This window comes from Malaya genurostris, chromosome 3, assembly GCF_030247185.1.
Source record: "Malaya genurostris strain Urasoe2022 chromosome 3, Malgen_1.1, whole genome shotgun sequence".
NCBI classification, from domain to species: Eukaryota; Metazoa; Arthropoda; class Insecta; order Diptera; family Culicidae; genus Malaya; species Malaya genurostris.
Window position 1 is genome coordinate 96,987,835 of NC_080572.1, and position 21,875 is coordinate 97,009,709.

At 35.4% G+C, this 21,875-nt stretch overlaps 1 protein-coding gene across 2 annotated transcripts in view; it reads left to right on the top strand.

The window, feature by feature from the left end:
- LOC131437191 (nyctalopin-like) overlaps positions 1-21,875 on the top strand; it is a 344,861-nt gene that overhangs the window by 97,090 nt on the left and 225,896 nt on the right. The window lies entirely within an intron of this gene.

The following is a 21,875-nucleotide window of genomic DNA, read 5'->3' on the forward strand; positions in this document are numbered from 1 at the left end:
AACACTCGCGGATGGCTGCAGACCAACCCTAGACCTTCAGTCTGAATGACGAGATCGACTTGTAAACTTTCACACATTCCATAGAAATCCGACAACACCGGCAATGACATGCAGACGGCGCATAGATCGGTTAACAGGTTAACATCGTTGAATTTTGGGGCGGTAAATTCTCAGTTTTCGCCGCTTTAGCATATTTAGTTTCGCGGATCAATATTATTCAATAAATAGCACTCTCCCTACTGAACACACACTTGCCACACCTGCACTGTCACTTAAAATAACTATTTCAATCAAATTTTTAACTATACGTATCAAACAACACATTGAAATTATACGTTTTTGAGAGCAGCACCAGTGATGCCAACTTTTCCAGAAAAAACTTCTACACTATCTATGCTGCTTTAATTTGTTCACTTCTGATTAGTCTGCGCTGAGATACAGTGGCACCGCAAATCATGTTTTTTAAGAAGCGCTCTCAAAAATACTCCTTCACCGACTCATTTCTCAATATTTTTTCCACGAAAAAATTACAAAATGTTGTTCGAATGACGATTTCCAGTTTATTGATATAGCGTGAAAAGCCTTACAATATTAGTAAGGGTTTCAAGAAATATCGACAAACCGGAAGTCGTCATCTTGGATTTCAGATCAAGCAATTGTTTTCATTTTATGCAAAAACCAGTAGGTTCGTAAAATGAGTTTACGTTATTTGGGATTTGGTACGTAGAGGAAAATTACGTTGATTGGTTCGTAAAAAGAGTTACGTAAAAACAGGTAACGTAATAAAAGTGTTCGTAGACGGAGGTTTGCGTGTACAGTGATAATAATAGCGCCATCTGTTAGAAACAATTTAAACTCATTATTCAAAGTTCAAAGCATTTACAGTTTCTTCAGTGCTGTTTGCGTCGGTATATGTTAGTTTCGTGTATCATCCATGCATCAGCACCAAAAATTACTCGATAAACATCATAGTTCAAAAGAATTTCAACCAATTATTGAAATGAGCATCGTTTTCCAGCGTTCCCACGTTCCGTGCACAAAACTCTGTCCCCGTTCTAACCGGAGAACCGAGAATTGCTCAAATGTTTGAATTCGATCGGGCGAAAGCCCCGCAAAGCCATGGGAGCTGAAGCGTGCTTCCGAAATAGTTTTCTATTTGATTTAGCAGAAAACTTTGATTTCTGATTTCCATCCAAGGGTACGGAAAATAGCTAGCAATTCTCAGCCAGCCCCGGTTCCTACCCCCACTGGCGACTGTACGACTGACGGTTCACGTACACATACTTCCGCCGATCCACTTAGTTGCAGTGAAAAGTGAATGTAAATATTATAGCAAAACTTAACTCCATTTCCGGGTGGCAAGTCTCTACTCAACAACTTCCTGGCATTCCACACAGAGCCATCGCCACCGGCTTTGCTGCTAGTGCACAATCGAGCCTCACGATGCTGGGTTCCAATCGGGTCGGTTCCATATCCTGCGACAGGGAAGACGAAAGACGACGACGACGATGAATGCGGCCAAGTCCTCCAAGTATTTCTCCCATTAGCCCAGACAGACGCATATCAAGGAAATGCTACAATTTCTCTGCATTGGCTTGTCCCAGAGAAAGCGGTGGAGTGGCAGTACGGTTGCGGCGGGACCGGGTATGGTTCACCTTTGCACTCTCACCAGACAGTCTCGAAGGAGTGAATCAACTCTTCCGATGAAGCGTTCCTTGAAGACGGTGGCCTCTATTTGCACTTGGGTCCGTGTGTGCGAAGTGCGGTACAGGAAAATTGATACTTTTGAGGTTTCTCAGCCGTGTTTCGACAGCATTTTCCACCCTCAGTCTCAGTCCCCAGTGTATGGAGAAGAAACTAAAGTTGCAACCGTTTTCATACGGTTCTTGGGTTTGTTTGTGTGTGTGTTTGTTTTTCGTTAGGATTTTTGCATTTGACTTTTTGCCTTCAGTGCAAATCGAGCTCGGTTTGATTGAGTGGATTAGAACGAAAGGCGCAAGAAAGGGTAAGTAGCAGTTTTGAGGCGTTACCCAAATGATGCTCAATTTAACGTTTTCCTGGGGAAAATGTTGCCGGGTTGGATTGTACAATGTTAATCTTATCAATTTCTGTTTTCATATCAGTATGACATTGGACATTGATTCTGCTCAGGATCGTAACAACTTCACTCAGACTTGTTTTTTTTTCGGTAGTATTCAGTTAACTTCAAGCTACATACTTTAAGTGTTTCGCATGAGCGATTTTTCTGAATTCGGTAAATTGAATTTTGCTTCATCATTCTTGGTAGTCTGTTTGCCTCTCCGTTTACCGCTCCATCATCGCAACAGCGACAATGCCCTGCAGCTCCGCAAAGATTCCCTTTCACTCCAAAGTTCAATTCTTCCGCTCCGGCCACGAGGAAAGTCGATTCGAATGTCGCGTTCGTTCGTTCGTTCATTCATTCGCTTATTCATTCTTCACCCGTCCCAATTCGGCATCTATCGCAGATCCTTGTCAAGTTTAAAACGATTCCGGTTCTCCGCCTCCCGGCAACTGGCAGGGCGACCTCTACAAAGCGGGCAGCCACGGGAAGGGAACTAGCACCTACGAGAAAATTACATCCCGGAATGTTATTCTTGAAGATGACGTCGCGAGCTGAAAAGTTTCTGGTCTCCACCGTGGTTTCCCGTTCATGGCGCTAGTCTGACAAGGACGAGCTCACCTTTACCGATTGGATTCGATGGAACAACTGGATTTCGGGTTTTCCCCCCTTCCAATGATCGCCATTCTATTCGCAAACTCAAGTTTTGGGAAGCATCAAACTTTCGTCGGAGGCTGGGAGGATTGTCTTTTGTTGCACAAAATAAGCGGATGTCGAACCGGAGCTGAGCCCGGCGGTGACACGACGAAGAAAGCTATTATTGATTCTTTTCTCCGAGCCGAAGATATTTAATGGGATGAAAATGAAGGTGTATTGTAATTTAATTGAAGCGAGCCCGGAATGGGAAAAGTTGAAAATCAACGGGAGGAAAAATTGGGCACCGGGGAGACGCAAATTGGTTGTCAAGTTTTAAATCGATACTGGGATCGACGATGGTCGGCCAGTTTCGGAAAGAATGCGCTAGCAGCAATCGGGTTATTGATCCGGAACGTCAGACGAAAGGTTCAGGTGTACCGTGAATTCCCGGGCCGGGAATGTTACTTGCAGATGTTTTAAATTTTTCGAATAGTTTGATTTTGCGTTATCTAGGAAAGTTGAACAGTTGAAGTTTTACCGTTCATTAGCCAGGCCTCTAGCAATATATGTTAATTATTAAAACGATTAAATTATCCCGTTCATTGATTGCGGTTCGTAATTAAATTGAAAACTTTTTTTGTGGTTTCGTCCCTACAAATAATTTTATTCTCGTGCTGTCGCTCCAGTTCATCTATAAAACGTGACAAGCACTGTTTGCTGATCTGTTAGTTGTGTTTTATTAACATTGCATAGTTATTATTCAAGTTTTATTATTTATTCGGCATATCTGGATCAAGCTCTTTGTGAGCCTCTGATATAACGCATCACTCAATTGGTCGTACGAATAAAATGTAGTAAAGTCTGATGTTTGTAGTATCTTCTCGAAAACAAAGTCCACAGAGTAAAATGCAGTTTGATATGTACAAAAACAAATTCAAACTTGAAGTTAACGCCACTTTCGAACTGCATGCCGTAACTACAAATAGAGCCGGAGGAGCTGCCATACACGGAAAGACCGAAATCAGCATTTTGGCGAAAAAATTAGTTGATTTTCTGATTTTAGTTAGTTATTTTTTGAGACAACTAAAAAAATCTTACTTTTGCGAAATTAGATTTTTTAATTCTCATTCCTTTAATAATAATAAAATATTTGTTGAAAGGGCTATTTTTTTTAGATGAATTCACCAATTAAACGTGCTGTCATTTCTTAGCTAAGGCACACTTCATTTCCACTCAACTAATTTTTTAGTTGAATTAGAGAAATAAAACGTTGTTTTCAACCAACATAAATGGTTGAATTGGCTTCTGCAATTTGACGCTATATGGCGCACTGTCATCAAAGAAACGTTAACACCGTTATAACTACTAGCCACTAGATGGCACATTACTACCGCAAAAAAATTTCAATCGCGGTTGTCTTTTCTATATTGGCAGGTATAAATACGATGTTGTATTGGAGAAAAAGACATAAACGAAACAAACTTCTTTTTGAGAATTTGTCTTCTAAATCGCTGTTTTCGTCATTCGACTTCGCGAAATCAACTCTATCACTGAAAACTTTTAGCACTCGGAAAAAAACCGAATATAAGTTGTACACCGGACGGCGTAGCCCGGAAGGTTGGAAGATACAAAAAACATCATTCGACAAATACAATTAGAGTGCAACATTCGAAGCTCACTTCACTGTTCCGCGTAAAAACATTATTACGCACAATCGTTTCAAATGCGCACAAATTCTGAATAAATACACTTTTAACTAAGAGTTTACTTTATTTTTACGTATCGGTTAAGAAATTTATATATGGACATATTGTAACACATGCAAAAAATATCAAAACAATTTGCAAGCAGTTTCAACAAGACTGTCCTTTTTAGCTTTTTGATGGATTGGTTTGCTTTGACACTTCCCATGAGCTAATAAACTTTTCAATACTAACAATTTCATTTTTGTTTTCTTTGTGCTGCTCTTCAGCAATGATGGTGATAAATAAAAACAAATTTTCTGATTTTAATAACAAAATTAGTTGTCAATGAGAATTTCGTGTTGGATTGAAATATTGCTGGTTTGTGTCCAGGATATTCGCCAACTAAACACATTCTCTAAAAATAAGAATTTTTTTCAGCAAAGTAAATTCTCAATTTTAACTAATTTCATAGTTATTTTGGAAATTTTGTTGTTAAAATCAACTAATTCAAAATCAGTAATACGAATTAGGCGCAGAGCTAATTTCGGTCGTTCCGTGTAACCACGCACAAAGCAATAAACCTACTTACTGCTACAAAAAAACTAGAAGGATCAGCCCCATTGAATTGTTCGAGCTATTGATGTGAAACTAGGCTACCAACATATGGAATGACTGATAAATTAAATCAAATTTCTAACAGTTCAATCAGTCGTCATAATACTTACTCATTGTTATACAATTGTACAAGAGCCACAACGCAAACCTTTTAGTTTTGTTTGAAAATTCGACAAACATCGAACACGCGAACCAAGAAAATGAACTGTTTATACAACTATATTATATCAATTGTCAATATGTATGCAATTATATTTAGCACTGTGAAGCTTACATTAACGGTATTCAGGTATTTGATTTCTTTACGTAAAACTTGAGCCAGATCTGGACTATACGATGGATGACGATCAGATGATGATCGTTTTGTTTCCGGATTGAATCGATGGATCCATGTTTTATCCATTGTTAGATGTCGACCCAAAAAATCTAATTTATTACTTGTAAACAGGGCCAAACACTGCCCCTTAAATCATCAATACGATGTTGTGCTTGAACATAATTGTGAACACTCCACCTTCTGACATCTATTTGGCCTCAGCTATCTCACGCCCGGGTTGGCGGTTCAATACATAGGGCGCTGGTCTTACAAACCAGTTGTCGTATGTTCGAGCCCCGACCTGGAAGGATTCGTAGAATCGTAGCACCAGCCATACAATGGTTCTGTACACTCTGAATAGGCTGCGAAGTCTGTTGAAACAGAAGGTAAAATTCCACTACAGGGATGTAATACCAAGGCTTTATCTCACGCAATTCCAATTTACAATTAAGTATTACCAATTTGTGAACTTTTTAATGAACATTTGGTTTATGCAAAAAAACACATATTTTGTTTCTATTTCTTAGCGTTTCGTCTTCGGATCGTCAGTGCTTGAAGCTAAAGTTCAAACTAAACTGCCATCTGCTTCTGCTTAGCGGTTTAAATTAAACTGCTAGGCGCGAGACTGACGAGCCGAAGGCGAAACGCGAAGAAATAGACTTTTTTTATAGACCGCAATAACTAAGTTCAGTTTTTGCAACGACTGAGCGGAAACATATATTTGAGAAGCCAAATGAATGAAAAACTAACAGAAAGGATGATTTATTGAAAAAAGATACGCTCAGAGACAGGACTCGAACCTGCGTTCTTATGCATTCCGTACATACGCGCTATCATTTCGCCTCTCTGAATCTTGTTACACCGAAACCTCCATTTACGAACTAAACGGGGGTTCGTAAAAAGAGGTAGTTCGTAAAAAAAGTTTACGTTATTTGGAATTTACTTCGTAAAAAAAATTTGTGTAATGAATGTGGAAACCGCCCATCCATCATATGGCTATTTTCGGAACGGATGTGTAGAGTAAGTGCAAGAAAATGATGCTTGGGCTCGTTTCAAAATCCAAGATGGCGGCTTCCGGTTTATTGAGAATGCTTAAAACCCCTAACTATATCAATATATATATATATATATATATATATATATATATATATATATATATATATATATATATATATATATATATATATATATATATATATATATATATATATATATATATATATATATATATATATATATATATATATATATATATAATAGCGGAAAAAACGTGTGTAGCTAATGTTCTCTGGTATGCGTGGACCGATCTACAAATAGATCGGGAAAGTTGAGAAAAACTATAAAACTGGTTTGTTTGAAATTGGAAATTTTCCACTCAATGCATGCTAGATCTCCGATGATTGTTTGGCGTGTATGAAGTTGCGAAATGCTAGCTGACTGTATAGCAAAATATGAATACTAGATTATTAATAAAATCGTTTGGCACCAAACGAGCTGATTTGTGCAAAAATTTTACTGAGCCTACTTAATACACTTGTTTCTTTATTTCGAATCAATATAATGTTCAATAAAGTAAGGGCGCCAAATGAACAGCATACAGGTTTCCGTTTACCGATATATAAATTTGGGTTCAATGCCGTGAAGTCAAATTATATAACGACTTTAAGAAAAGAAAGTGACGTTTTTTATGATTCGTTGTTTTCCTAAAACTCCAGAAATGTGAATCTTATTTTCACGATAGATATAATTATTGCTGTCACAATGCACTGAAATTATATTCAGAGACAACAGGTGTGCTGTCACTTCAAATTAACACACGGAAAGACCGAAATCAGCATTTTGGCGAAAAAATTAGTTGATTTTCTGATTTTAGTTAGTTATTTTAATGTGGAACACATTTTTGTTTTCTATATAGCGGTGCAAACTAGAAACTCAAGAAAAATACACGTAGAAATGTGGTCAGGTTTTGAACAATTACAGCTCAGTCAATTTTGTATCAATTATTAATATTATGTCACCATTTGATTGGAAATATTTCTACGTATTGATTTGAATGTTCATAGCCATGTATTTTTAATTTTATATCATTGAAATGTTGATTAATAGCTAGCAGTGTCCTATTTTGGCTGTAAAAAATCTCCGGCATACCGGATTTCCCTACCATAGTCGACGGTTTTGAAGGAGTAAGCGATATATCAAAGGAAGAGCAGCGCTCTGATTGGTCAATCGAAGCAAAAGCAAAGCTGTTGGAAGCACGCGAATCTATAAATAGAAGCGAAATTATAGCTAACGTTTCAGTCTTATGCGTAGCTTGCTAGAGGTAGGTTGTTGCTACACAGCAAGATAAAAAGTGCCATAAACGATTTGAAGCTTTTATTGGTATGCTCTGATCTTGTGTCATGCAAGATTGGATGAAATCCCATGTTATGTCGTTTCGCCTGAGAAATTGACAACTACCCCAGGGTAAATTTTGAGTGCATAAGACCAATTTCTAATTTATATAAGATGAACTCGATTGATAATGAGAAATATTTTATCGCTTCAACCGAAATCGCAAAATGGTAGTAATGGTAGAGAAACGCTATAAAAATAACTGCTTGCATACAAAACATGAACACAAGCTTGGTGAAGAGAAGTTTAAATATCGATATCCGTATCGCAAGCATGTACAAACATTTAATTGTATACATTTGGGCTATTGATGTAATTTCGTCGGCTACGAAACAAATACAAATCACGATAAATAGAGTCTATATTCTGTGTTCGCGTGTTCGATGTTGATTCCTAATAAGGATCAATCTAAGCAGACTCTTGTGCATTTGCGGATTCAAAAGTGTGACGATTAATTGAAAATGTCAATCATTGGAAATTTTGGTTGCCTTGTTCCATATCAACGGCTCGAACAACCCCATGAGGCTGATCCTTGTAGTTTTTTGAGACAACTAAAAAAATCTTACTTTTGCTAATTTAGATTTTTTGTTTCTGATTCCCTTAATAATAATAAAATATTTGTTGAAATAGCTATTTTTTTAGTTGAATTCACCAATTCAACGTGCTGTCATTTCTTAGCTAAGGCACACTTCATTTCCATTCAACTAATTTTTAGTTGTATTAGAGAAATAAAACGTTGTTTTCAACCAACATAAATGGTTGAATTGGTTTCGGCAATTTGCAGCTATGTGGCGCACTGTCACCGAAAAAAAACGTTAACACCGTAATGACTACTAGCCACCAGATGGCACACTACTACCGAAAAATATTTCAGTCGCGGTAATCTTTTCTATATTGTCAGGTATAAATACGATGTTGTATTGGAGAAAAAGACATAAGCGAAACATAAACTTCTTTTTGAAAATTTGTCTTCTAAATCGCTGCTTTCTTCATTCGACTTCGCAAAATCGACTCTCTCACTGAAAACTTTGAGCATTCGGAAAACAAAAACCGAATACAAGTAATACACCGGACGGCCCGGAAGGTTGGAAGATACAAAAAACATCATTTGACATATAAAGGGTGATTTTTTAAGAGCTTGAGAACTTTTTTAAACAATAAAACGCATAAAATTTGCAAAATCTCATCGGTTCTTTATTTTAAACGTTAGATTGGTACATGACATTTACTTTTTGAAGATAATTTCATTTAAATGTTGACCGCGGCTGCGTGTTAGGTGGTCCATTCGGAAAGTCCAATTTTGGGCAACTTTTTCGAGCATTTCGGCCGGAATAGCCCGAATTTCTTCGGAAATGTTGTCTTCCAAAGCTGGAATAGTTACTGGCTTATTTCTGTAGACTTTAGACTTGACGTAGCCCCACAAAAAATAGTCTAAAGGCGTCAAATCGCATGATCTTGGTGGCCAACTTACCGGTCCATTTCTTGAGATGAATTGTTCTCCGAAATTTTCCCTCAAAATGGCCATAGAATCGCGAGCTGTGTGGCATGTAGCGCCATCTTGTTGAAACCACATGTCAACCAAGTTCAGTTCTTCCATTTTTGGCAACAAAAAGTTTGTTAGCATCGAACGATAGCGATCGCCATTCACTGTAACGTTGCGTCCAACAGCATCTTTGAAAAAATACGGTCCAATGATTCCACCAGCGTACAAACCACACCAAACAGTGCATTTTTCGGGATGCATGGGCAGTTCTTGAACGGCTTCTGGTTGCTCTTCACTCCAAATGCGGCAATTTTGCTTATTTACGTAGCCATTCAACCAGAAATGAGCCTCATCGCATCGCTCAAATTTGTCGATAAAAAAGCGGATTTTCCGAATGGACCACCTAAGACGCAGCCGCTGTCAACATTTAAATGAAATTATCTTCAAAAAGTAAATGTCATGTACCAATCTAACGTTTAAAATAAAGAACCGATGAGATTTTGCAAATTTTATGCGTTTTATTGTTTAAAAAAGTTCTCAAGCTCTTAAAAAATCACCCTTTACAATTAGAGTGCAACATTCGAAACTCACTTCACTGTTCCGCGTAAAAACATTATTTCGCACAATCGCTTCAAATGCGCACAAATTCTGAATTAATACACTTTTCACTATAAGCTTACGTCATTTTTACAAATCGAATCAGAAATTTATATATGGATATATCGTAACACATGCGAAAAACATCAAAATAATTTGCAAGCAGTTTCAACGAGACTGTCCTTTTTAGCTTTTTAATGGATTGTTTTGCTTTGACACTTCTCATGGGTTTTTGACTAATAAACTTGTTAATTAAACCAATTTCATTTTTGTGTTCTTTGTGCTGTCCTTCCGTACTGATGGTGATAGAAAATAGAAACAAATTTTCTGATTTTAATAACAAATTAGTTGTCAATAAGGATTTCGTGTTGGATTGAAATATTGCTGGTTTTTGTCCAGGATATTCGCCAACTAAACAAATTCTCTAAAAATAAGAATTTTTACCAGCAAAGTAAATTCTCAATTTTAACTAATTTCATAGTTATTTTGGAAATTTTGTTGTTAAAATCAACTAATTCGAAAACGGTAATACGAATTAGGGACAGAGCTAATTTCGGTCGTTCCGTGCACAGTTAACTCAAACACCAAAACTGTTCGTCTCTCTACTTTTAGGAACAATCCCATTCGAATTAGAAGGATGTTTTCTTTTTTTTGTTGGCTTAAATTTTTCATCCGCATTTCCCTTGCTATACCTTAAAAGGATTCTTTGGACGAGATTTTGTGTAATTTTTTTTCGAAACGACCTCTAAATTTCGTCAATTGCTTCAAATTGCAAGTTCGGTTATTTATTTGTGTCCAAACGTCTTCAATTGGCCCAAACACGATTCGAATTATATCAATCCAGAGTACTTCGAAATTTCAAATTTGCGTTTGAGTGGCTATGAACAGTTTCGTCCAATGAAAAGTGCGAAGTGTACGTGTGCACTTGTGTTGTGGAAAAATGTTAAGATCGAATCAAAAACAATTGTCAGATGATTCATTTTTACTGAACATGCAGGATACTACTTCTTACTGTGCGAGAAAAATACCATTCTGCTCGCGATCAGTGAAGCGAGCAATTATGAGGGTGGTTCGATTATTCTGACTTTAGAGTATTCGAAATAATTTCCATCCAAAGATAATTTTTGAGCTGTGAGAAGTTCACCGGAACAGCTACAGGTACAGAAATAAGAGAAACAAGTACACAAGGTAAGTTCAAGAAAAAATAAAGAAGGTACAGGAACAAATGCAGAAAGTACAACATCAAGTACAGAAATGAGAGAAACAAGTACAGGAAGTACAGTCACAGTCCGCTAGTCACTAAATAAATCCAGTAACTGACACACAGATGGCGCTATTATTGCCAAATCCATATGACGTTTATTAAGTACCAACTTTTGAAACACTATGTGTGAAATTTCATGACATTTCGATTGGTCAGAAAAAGTGACAGTCCTTTAAGCGAAGATACTTTTGTCAAAACAAATGGATTCATAACAAATGGATTCAAAACAATTTCATGTATTAATTTATCATTGTTTCTTGATGAAAAAAATAATGCTGACCAAGCTCCGTAATAGCTTGAAAAGTGTTATCGGGACTCTGCTCCATCGAAAAGAACCAGTTGTTACTGGTGTGCTGAATTTGAAACGGCCACGTTCACGGATATTGGTCGTTCAATCGAGATGGTTACTCCGGAAAACATAAAAAAAGTCTGGTTTTTGTAGCCAAATGGATGAAAAACTAATAGAAAGGATGATTTATTGGAAAAAGATACGCTCAGAGACAGGACTCGAACTTGCGTTCTTATGCATTCCGTGCATACGCGCTACCATTTCGCCACTCTGAATCTTGTTATAGACACTCTATACTGGCGTTTTAGAGTGTATATACACCCAAACCTTCGTTTACGAACACTTTTTATACGTTACCTCTTTTTACGAGCTAAATCTCAAATAACGTAATCTTTTTTTACGAGACAAATCCCAAATAACGTAAACTTTTTTTACGAACTTACTTCCCAAAAAGAGGTTTTGGCATACATCGAAAGCTAGTTCTGACTCATTTATATTCCATGGAAACTACTACAATATGAATATTTTTGGAACGGGTTTAAAGAGTAGATTCCGGAAAATGGTGGTTGAGGTATTGTGGAAATCCAAGATGGCGACTTTCGGTTTATTGATATTGCTTAAAACCCCTAACAATATGGGTATCTTCGGAACGAGATTGAAAATAGACGTCGAAAAACGATATTTGAGGTGGTTTTGAAATGAAAAAAAATTAGATGGTTGTATTCAAGACACGACTGAGCACAATAACATTAAAAATTAAACGTTTCTAGGGTCTACATAAAATATACAAAAATAAAGATGATAATGATGATGATACACTAAACTTCACTAAACTTCAAAGTATAATAAAGCTTAATTTTAGATACAAACAACGTAAAGATTTATACCTGAAGAAATAAAACTATTTTATTTTATGATGATAATTTACGATAAACGTACAAACTTATTAATTTGATTTGATTTATATCGTTTATTTACCACCAGTTTTAACCTAATAATGGTAGTTCATTGTGTGGACTTATTAATTTTATAAACAGTTAATCGATCCAAGAGAATGTTGTTCCAGTAATCTCAGTAATAGTGTAATTTTATTAATCTTTCAAAATCGTCGATAATCTTCGGAAAGTGGCGGTAAATAATATGGCAACAATACGAGGAAGAAAACTTGTGAAACAGTTCGCATAAAATATTTAGTTACTTACATTGATTTTCGCTTTGGCATATTAGGAATATACGGAATGGATACGCAACAAAATTTCGAAATTTTGTTCATATTGTAACTTGATGTTATTAACACATGAATGAACATTGTCATAGTTACAACGTGTGTAGCCATCAGACGCTTATTGTTTTGAAGCAAATAAAAATAGCCGCATACAGAATTTTAATGTCGATTATATAATTTCGGATTTGCATAATTTATTGAAAGAAACTATCAATATGCTGTAGAGATTCGTTTCCAGCATTCAGAAGAGTCAAATTGCGTAATTCTCTACGACATTAAACTCTGGAACATTTTTCACGAAAAAAGGCTTCACTTGATCTCGATTACTGTGAATTTCACACAGCGAAAAGTGCACAAATCTAACCAAACTGTTCTAGATTTGCACTAAACTGAGGATATTTCCCTACGATTTGCGAACAACAAATCCTAATAGTTCTTTAGAAAATTTTTAGAGCCATTAGGACGGCTGATTTTGTGCAATGCTCTCCACCGTTTTTTTTTCCAATGCTAATGACTGGCAGCTGTGACGTAATCGCTCTTGTCGAAAGCGAAACTAGCTGTGCAGACGACACAAAACACATCTGCTCGCAGTGGCGATAGAATCCAAACTGATTGAATTTTTGTTAAGAGATTTCCTTTTATGTGATTTCGTTTGTAGCTTTTTCACTAATGGGCGGTTCTAACGGCTATAAAAATAGCCGCATACAGAATTTTAATGTCGATTATTTCATTTCGGATTTGCATAATTCATTGAAAGAAACTATCAATATGTTGTAGGGATTCGTTTCTAGCATTCACAAGGACCAAATTGAGGAACTCACTGCGATATTCACCACTTTTCGGAACATTTTTCCCGGACGATTTGTTGTACAGCAGCAGATATTTTGTTCTCTTCCTTAGAACGCGTTCTGATTGGCTGGTGTTGACATGGATCAAATGAGACAGGTTTTTCAATAGTGTACTATTGAAATACTTCAATGCTTTTGCTATACACGTTTAAATTGAAAAATTTCGATTCTATTGGTAGTTAGATTATATAAATCCTTTCACAGATCACTGAGCTATGAGCTTTAAAAATACGAGAAAGGCAAACGCGCCTTATGAATTATCCTCTTTGATACTCGTTTATACCAAACATTTCAGAAAAGTTTAATTTTGAATTATTTGAGACTATGTCACAAAACTGAAAATTTTATCATAAAATTGTGATCATATTTCCGATGGCATGTCGCAAGAGTTATGTTGATTCATTAGATACAACAATAGATATTCACGATCAAAAACTTATCACTCTCTCAGAGGGTAAATTTTGAAAAGGCACCCCATAGTAAAGTAAGTCGTATTCACGACAAAAATTGAACTGAAACTGGCGGTTAACCAAATTCTACGAGGGTTCTTATTCGAACGATACATGTAAAAACGCAGGTAAACTTACCTTGAGTTTATCTTTGATACTATACGATATTGCATCTAATTGAACTGTAGGGCAACGGCTCCCTATTTCATCTGAGCTCCTATATCCATCTCATCCCTTCACCTCGTAACTTTGAACATGAATAATATTTTACAACCTACCGGAAGCAAACTGTGAAATGTTTTAAAATGATTTGAAAAGCTATTGTCACACTTTCCTATTGAAAGAAATGGTTTTAAATTCTTCGGTGATCGTTTTTTTCATATAAAATAAACTCACTTTTCAATTTAGGACACATTTTCGTCTCAAGATTTACAGTTCGTCATGTTTCTGAATATCTACTAATCGATTCGTCTCAGAACATGATCACTATTTAGCACAATTACACTACCATTGAATGCTGGATGACTTCATAATTAGTTATGTTCACTTGCCACTTGTTTAGTTAACGATTAAAAACTTCAAAATTTACCCGACAAGCAATAAAAATCTTCAAAAATATGAGATGAAAGTTTTTCACTTCGTTCACTTGATTGCGCTTTGTTTTCATCTCATTTGGTTTCGCAAAGTTGCCAAGTTATTTCATAATGTTACAAAACAAAAATTGTTTATCTTCTTCAAATTATCATCAAAAAGTATGTTTTTGGTATCCGTGACATTAGTTTAATTATATTATTGATATTAATATTTCAATAAAACTGTTTCTGCTTCGAATATTACCAGAAAGAACGTGTTAAATACTAATGAAATAACCATTGTGGCAAATCTAGTAGCACTGGTTTCATTCCTCTATACGCCAACATAACGCTGTGAAGTGTGCGTGTGTTTCATCGGCTGTGCACAGAGATGCCAGGTATTTTCATAGAAAATATGTATTACTTTGCATAGAAAGTCCATATCTGTTCTATCTGTTTTCACTAATAAAATGACGTTAAAAGATAGTTCTAGGGATGTCGCGTTTTTTGAAATACTCGATTAGTAAATAATCGAATACAACTTTTCAAACTAATCGATTTGCTTGATATATCGTACAGAATTACTCGATTAATCGATTAGCTTGCGATTAAGCATGACTAAATTTGATGGGCGATCTAACGTTGTGTTTCACTGCTAGATGCGTACGTGTGCGAGGATGATGATTGCAATATTAGCTGTCAAAATACAGGGGAAAACAAATTTTCACTTGTAAAATCCTTTATAACTTACATACAGCGTCATTTTTTCAAGCGAAAAGTTTATTTTAGTGTGAGAAAAATCAATTTCTACCTATCAACATATCATCCTATAAAAACAAAACGTGATTAATCCACCTAGCAGTGAGATGATACCTTTTTTTGTCAATACGCATGTGTTTTTGCATGGATATTCTTCGGTGTTTTAGTTCTCATGACATTATTTTAATTATCGTCGTTTTAAACGGCAAATTGAGATTTTAATCACTCATTACCCTGTAATGCCGAAACTGCAAAACATATCGAATTTCAATCTTAGCGTGTGACAATCGATTGAACATTCTATGAGATGTCGAAGTAAGTTCCACTTTAGAGTTTTTCGTCATTATTTATGGTACTTCCAGAGCCGGTATTCGGGAATTAGAATAGCCCAAAATGATTCGAATGGCCATAAATTATTACGCCAAACAATTTACATGAAATTTATAAACTCATCATCTGTAATTCCAGAATCGGATAAAATTCACCAATTTTGTATGGGACCTTAAGTCCTGTAATATCTGTGTTTGAAGTTCGATTTGGTCTTTTTTGAGAAAATGATTGAGCTTTGAGAATCGATTCGATACTGGAACCGGAATTCTAAAATCGGTGTAGCCGAAATCAGTTAAATTCACCTGAGCAGTGTGTAGACATGTTTGAGAAATTGTAGTGCGAATTAAAATTTGGGGGTACATTCCGAATTCAAAAACGAATACCGCTCAAACTGAAATAAATTTATTTGGTAATCGACTATCCAAATCTGCAAACCCGATAAACCTGATTAATTTATGGGAAATGGACATTTTTATACTAATCACCCTGCATTTTCTAAACCAGAAGTCGAATCTGACTAAAAAGTAAGAGGTTTTATAGGATTTCAAGACCTCTCATTTGAATCATAGATGATTCTTAGATTTCATTTGAATCTTAGATCGGTTCAGCCATCTACGAGAAAAATTAATTGCATTATTTTAATTTCGTTTCACATATCATCCTGTGGTTCCGCAATCAGAAGTCGGATCCAAACGTAATTCAGGAACCTTGTTTGGGAGTATACGACTTTTCATATGAATCAGAGATTGTAGAAAACGGTTTAACCATCTCCGAGAAAATTGAGTGAAATTATTTGTCACACACGCATTTGCTGATCTCGACGAACTGAGTCGTATGGTATATGGAAGTCATGTTCTTCCAGCATTTATTGCTGTAAATAGTTTAAATCAATATAATTATGGAATTACTTCCAACTCGATAATGCTGGTATCATCTGGTTTACATATGCCATATTCGAAAGATTATGTTGCCAAAAATGAACCGAGCTAAAATTGGTCCGAGGCAAATTGTCATAAAAAAGGATGCTGTACACAGTCTTTTTGGTACTTAGAAACAATTATATGTAACAGTATAAAAAATCGTGTTTCATGTTGCTCCCAAGCATTGCCTTTTCATACAGCGCTCAAAATTCCTTCTACTGGAATGAGGCTTACACAAAAATATCGATATCTCCGTTAAAAATGGACGGATTTTAACAATCTATGGCTTGTTGGATAGGTATTACCGAGCGAAATCTAAGTCTGGAAACATATTCTTTTTTCAAGGTCAAATGTGACAGATACTGTCAAAAAACTGAAAATTTTGACATAAAACTTCGTATAACTCAAAAAGTAAACATCCGATCTCAAAACCATTCAATAGCGTTCTGAGTGACGGGGAGACCTTTCATTTGCGACTAGTTTGATCAAAATCGGTCCAGCCATCTCTGAGATCTCGACCTCTTAGTTGACAACACACATACAGACACACACACACACATACACACACACAGACATTTGCTCAGTTCGTCGAGCTGAATCGATTGGTATATGACATTCGGCCCTCCGGGCCTCGGAAAATTTTTCGAAAGTTTGAGCGAATTCTATACCTATTTTTTATATATATAAAAAAGGTAAAAATGATTACACGAAACGAAAGAAAATAAATTTTCTTACATTAAAAAAAAAAACAGTTTTATAACAGGTCCTAGAATTCTACAAAATAATTGAAATTATATAAGAAAAAATCAATCTTAAGAAATGTTCAAATAATGAAACTTAGATGGCGCGTCAGGTGAAATTAGTTCTACGTTCGATTGTCAATTTTGTTTAAGTCGATTTGTTGTTTCAAGTGGTGCCAGATTGTTTTCGAAACAACTTTCTTATTTCACGCACAAAAATTAAACAAATGCCTAGTAATTAGAATGAATAGATATTCTAATTTGAATCAAATATTGGTCTCGTTTTTATAAACACCAATAAGTCACATGGCAAAATTTTCTTTGAAGAAATGCAGGCGAACTATTCAAAATAGAGCATATTATTAACGACCAAACGAAAGGGAGAACTTTTCTTCTTCGATTACTGTTATGCACCCTCATTCTTGTTTACGGCCGTATGCGATACGTTCGAAAGTATAGCAAATTCGTATTCCCGTTTACGTTCGAATCAATTACACTTTTAAACATCGTACATGCATAAAAACAACGCCCATCCAACTTTAAACTATCAGTTCTGGTACAGATTTGAGTTGTAAATAAAAATCTTTGATATCATTTGTTATTTGACTTGTTTTTTTCACTGATTTTGTATCATCATGTTTGCTTACGTCCGTATCGATCATACGACGAACACATGCTTTCGAACGAATGCGAACAAGCCATTCTTGTTTTCACTCGAACGTGTACGTACGCGATTCCTGTGCAAAAGAAGGATCGGTAGCGCAGGTAGTTTTTTAAGGAAGATTCCAAGCATCAAGGAAGTGACGAATGCTACATAATAAATAAATATCGTACTCAGGACCAATTTTATTCAAGTCGGTAAATGAAATTTTCAAATCAAACTTCGTGCAAAGTAAAAAAAGCATTTGAAATAGCAGTCCGATCAGTAGTATCTGCGAAAAATATGTTGCATTTTTCTTGCAATTTTGTCATGTTTTCGATAGCCTACATATTTATTTCATTGGTAAAATCATGCATTTAATATAAAATAAAGCATGTTTACCCATGGCGTATTTTCCATAAAGTACTTAATAGATGCAAAATTGATGCGTAAAAACTTTGAACCTCGCATATATTCAAAGGCTCCCCACAAAAAAACAGCATTTTACTATACTGCTATGCTTTCTAAATGATTTATGCAAAACACAAATTTATGATTTGATTACAAATCACCTTTAGATTCGAAAATAATTTTGTTAGAGATCGGTTAAACTTTTTTCAATGTGTTCGAACGGTTGATTCGCAACATTAAACTGACGAATCGAAACCACGGCATTTCGTCTATTCGTCCGTAAACGGGAATGCGACATTTCGTTCGTACGAATGATGTTCGAACACACGTTTCGTTTGAAACTAAAATGGCATACATTCTAGCGTTTCGCATATGGTTAATCACATGAATTGGACTGATTACATCAAGGCTTAGCATTTATTTTAAGAAGTTTACTGATATTTGAATATTTTGTGGCAAACGAGTCGCGTTCGAATTCATTCGAGTGAAAACAAGAATGGCTTATTCGTATTCGTTCGAAAGTACCCGTTCGTCGTATTGCGGATACGGACGTAAACAAGAATGAGGGTGATGATATACACTCAGCCAGTACATAACAGATCTTCAAGTAAGTGGCAGGGTGCTTAGTGACTTTAAAACAAACACGACATATTTTTGTAATAAGCACAATTTGTTTGGAGCAACCATGTCCTCGATTGAAGTTATAACATTCGAGTTTGAATCTATTGATTTGATGTTTGATGAGCAACTAACCGTTTCATCGTTTTCATTATACTGTTTTTTTCTGAATGAAGTTTAAATTACTTAATTAAGCTCTCGGTCCTCGTACACTAAGATTACTAGAAATCAATAAACCAATTTGAGGTATATAAACTCAAAAACTAGTAATGTAAACTAGGAAATAAGTATATAATAGCTTTTAATCAAAATATGGCTCTTTCAAACAAGAACAAACTAAGAAAAACAAAAAATCACCCGAAACAATATACATTATTTACATACATTTGTTTGTTTGTTGCGAATCCTATCCTATGTAGCAAACCTAATTTACTATTCTCATCGTTTAAATAGTAAAATACTGTTAAAATCATAGTTTTGAGTAACGCAAAGGTTTATGTGACATATCATATCCTTCGAAAAGGTGAATGTGACAGCATAGAACTAAAGCTTTAAGAATGTCAATTCAGGAAACTTGAATTATCTCAGGTTTAAAATTTTTAAGCAGACGATTTATAGGTAAATGATTCAAAACAATTTTGGTTTAATTTTATTAAAAATATTGTGCGATTAGTAATATAAATAAAGAAATGTCAATATTTTTGATAAAAAAGCAGTGTAAATAATTTTGATGAACCAGAGATTATCTATTAGAATAAAAAAAATTAACAGAATTTTGTGCAGTTTTTGATAACTGTGTACAATGAAAATTTGTGCATATGGCATCTATTAAAACTTCTCAACTCATGAACAAAGATTATAATGAACATAAGTGAAACTGGAGTCATTTCTTTCATTTTATTGTATTGTAATTTTCACTGGCGGTTAGCAAAGACTGCGATGCGCCAAAAAGCGACAGAATGCCGCAAAGGAAGCGAACCTGTCTTTCGCATCAATTCATCCTCTTCGAGACCCCAAGTCACAAACATAATTTTTAAATTGACCGTTACAATGCCAAACTTTTTATAACTAGAATAATTATACAAGAATACTTATTATTTGTGTTTACCTACTGCTTTACTTGAAACACTTTCGATTTTAACTAAAAATTATACATATACTCATTGAGGCTTCAAATGAACAAATAAATAATTCTTGTCGTAAAAGAAAATTGCATGTTGAATCTGTAATTGCCCTTGGTTCATCATGCGATTTTTTTTTCTAATCGATCTAGATTAGATTACTGTCTGAAAAAACTTCGAAAACCTCTAAAAAGTCTGCAAAACTGCATAGTTCGCTAAGAAAGAAAATTCATCAAATTCACATAAAATCTGCAACTTGGTATCTGTGATTCTGACCTTCATTATTTCACTATTCTGCGACGATTTCGTCGCATTCTATGCTAAGCTGAAATTCACAATACTAATCGAACCAATAATCGTAGGAAATTAATCGATTACTGCGATTATCTGAAAGAATTCAATCGATTAAATTTCATTCGATTAACTGTGCCTTTACTCGATTATTCGATTAATCGATCGATATTACGACATCTCTAGATAGTTCTTTTGATCTCCGTAAGTCATTGCCCCATTAAATAGATAATTCAACGAGTAAATTTTTTTACCAATAATAATAATGTGGAAAAATCCTGGTGGGTACGGTTGTATCGTTTGTGTTGTATATCTGGCAGCGGTAAGGCAGTCGGTCACCAGAATGTCTGCAAGCCATATTTTTCCAGCTGGCAGCGTTTAGTCAGCCATCTGGCAGCCATGCGAATGCGGGTGAGAGTGTAATAGTGGAATATTTTGTTTTGATTGCTGTCGCCATTGCTAATTTATAGGATGAATAAAAGATCAACGATAGGATGGATAAAAATCCATTGAGATGGATTAGGATCAGAGTAGTGAAAACATCATTAGTGTTTTTAGCTGTTTTATAAATATTAGTTGAATTTTCAAGAAATGTGAATCAATTTTCAACGTGGAGCAAGGCGAATGAAGCAGTAATATGAAATAGTTACAGTGATTTTAGTGGCTAAATCGGGGTTTGAAGGCGACGTCCTTACAAATGAGATGAAATAGGGAGCCCTTACCCTATATATAAGCCTGTGGAACTCAATTATACTACTAAACCGAGGAGGCCGCTTTTAGATAAGTTTCAGAATTTAATTTTGAATCTATTGAAGCATTTAATTCCTGGTGGGACAACAACTTGTTCAGTCACATTGTCACGTTTTGTTCGTATGGGAATGAAGATTTAAATATGCAAACCGATCCGTTGCTAAATTAAAACATTTTTAAGCGTACAATATTGAAGACTTCGAATTATTTAAATGAGGAAAATCCATCAACAAATCATCGAGGAACAAGCGCTGCAAATTAGATCCGAAAAATCCATCGCCGATAATTATAAATTGGCCTGATAGTTACCAGAGAACCAAAATAAAATACTCAATTCAAACCAATTTTTGAATGGTATGCAATTGAAATATTCAAATGACGTTGTCTCATAAGTTTAAGTTAAATCTTTCCGAATCGATTGTTTGTTGAATTATATAAATCCATCACCAAATGACTGAGTTATAAGCGTTCAAAATTATGACGGAAAAATGTTACGCGATTAGTTTTGCATGTTTTAAATTGACACCTAGCTTCGCGAAGCGAAGTGTAAGGCATTTTTAATGGCAAAATCGACCAAAAATTTGCTAAATACATGGGATATTTCAAAAGAATCAGTAACCATGCTGATTCGGTTTTTCTATAGCTAGATGATATATAAGATACTCAAGCGAACACGGTGTTGCGCAGACAATAGGAAATTTCACCAACACATAATTCAAAAGCGACAATCCAGCAAGTAAACGCACATACAATCCAGTCATCAGCTTACTGGACAAGCTACTTGTTTCATTCGCAGTCAAACATCAACTAGGCAAAGAAATATTCGCGACATAGAAGGAGCGGTG